Below are 1,934 nucleotides of genomic sequence, written 5' to 3'. Positions count from 1 at the left end.
CAGGTCTTTGTGTGTGTGTGTGTGGTGTTGTTTGTGGTTGGTTTGTGTGTGTTTGTGTTTGTTTGTGTGTGTGTGTGTTGTGTGTGGTGTGTGTGGGGGAGGTTTTTGGTTGTGTGTGTGTGTGTTGTCCTGGGTGTGTGTGTGGGGTGTGTGTGTTTGTACTTGTCTCTAAGAAATGACACCTGGCGCAAACTGATACAAGCCTTCCGTGACATGTATTTTGGTGCACATGCATGCTGGTCATGTCTTTCTCTCAGCTGTGTACACACACATACGGCATGATGCCTAAAACCATCCACATCATCATCTCTCATGTCATCTTCTGCTTCTCTTCTCCACGTGGGCGTAGATCTCAATCAGCTGTTAGTTTGTCTTAAGAAGTATCCGTCCTAGAGAGGGTCCCACACCAGTTCTTTCTTCCCGATATGATTCTGATACCTGGACTTACTGATCCGATACCAGTGGGTCATAAATCTTATTATGTTGTAACAGCTGTGTACTGCTGTCCCTGTAGGGTTGTCATAGGATTTCTATCTTTGTTGTGGGTCTGGCTCAGGTTAAACTAATCTCCCTAATTTGTAATGGATGGATAGATGGATGGATGGATGGATGGATAGAGAGAGAGAGATAGATGGAGAGATGGAGAGATAGATGGAGAGATAGATGGATAGAGAGAGAGATAGAGAGAGAGATAGATGGAGAGATAGATGGAGAGATGGATTAATAGATAGATGGAGAGATGGAGAGATAGATGGCGAGATCGATGAGAGACCTGGACAATTGAACTGCTCTTAACTAGTAATTTATGGTAAATGTCTTTAATAATAATAATTTTAAGTTGTAAGGCACTTTATATTTATGCAAATCCCAAAGTGCTACATGATAAAACAGGTAAGTGCTAAAATAAAAACACTTGGAGAGCATGAAAATGAAAATATATTATACATTCTTTTTATAGACAAAGGTTTTATTGTTTTTATTGTTATATTTATACTGTCTTCTTCTTTCTCTCTAAATTGTATTTTGCTGAAAACTGCTGCGTGAGTCATCCCAAAAAAGGATTAATAAAGAGAAGTCTCTATGAAAGTCCACATCAGAGCTGTGAAGGGATATTCTTTAAGTTTCTCTGGTGTTGGAGACTGGAAGTACTCCGGTTGTTACTCTATTCTACACACGGCGGCAAGATTTTGAGAGTTTTTCGTGGATCCTGAAGTCCTCGAACAAGTCTTCGTAAAATTAGGAATTTTGCACAAAATTCGCCATATCGTAAATTTTCAATTTTTGTGATTTGTTTTTAAAAAATTACCTTGTTAGAGTTCTAGACAATACGCGTGTTCACTGAAAGTTTGAATGATGAATGATTACTATTGTCGAACTCAGGGTGCACGTTGGGGGTTGCTATGGAGCCCCCCCCGGCAACGCCCGAGACCCACCACTACACAACTTGGTGATTTTTCATCAGGTCTGACATGTGTGTGCAGGTTGTTGTGAATTTGACCGCACGTTAACACTCAAAAATCAAAACCGAGAGCAAAGTGCGGAATAATAATAATCCCTACAAAAGTGTCCTTGCACTTCAGTGCTCGGGCCTTAATAATAATAATAATAATAATAATAATAAAAAATGTAATTTATGTAGCGCTTTTCACGAAATCAAAGCCGCACGATATGATTTGACACTATAATTAAAACTGATTTGAATTGAATGTGTGTGTGAGAGATGATAGTAAAGTGATCAATATGTACTCAGAGAAGATTATGAATGAAAGACGTGTGTTTAAGCTGTAGTTCTGTCATGTGATCACATCCCCGTCAGAGGTGTGCAGGTCCGACCAGGTAGGGTCACGACCTTTGTGTAACATCGCACGGCGTCCTGCTCCTGCTGTGTGTGTGTGTGTGTGTGTGTGTGTGTGTGTGTGTGTGTGTGTGTGTGT

At 40.3% G+C, this 1,934-nt stretch overlaps 1 protein-coding gene across 1 annotated transcript in view; it reads right to left on the bottom strand.

The window, feature by feature from the left end:
* sh2b1 (SH2B adaptor protein 1) overlaps window positions 1–1,934 on the bottom strand; it is a 33,742-nt gene that overhangs the window by 4,661 nt on the left and 27,147 nt on the right.

Source organism: Etheostoma spectabile, unplaced genomic scaffold, assembly GCF_008692095.1.
Source record: "Etheostoma spectabile isolate EspeVRDwgs_2016 unplaced genomic scaffold, UIUC_Espe_1.0 scaffold50, whole genome shotgun sequence".
In the NCBI taxonomy this organism is placed as follows: Eukaryota; Metazoa; Chordata; class Actinopteri; order Perciformes; family Percidae; genus Etheostoma; species Etheostoma spectabile.
The sequence above is the reverse complement of the archived record's forward strand: the minus strand, read 5'-3'. Positions and strand labels throughout refer to the sequence as shown.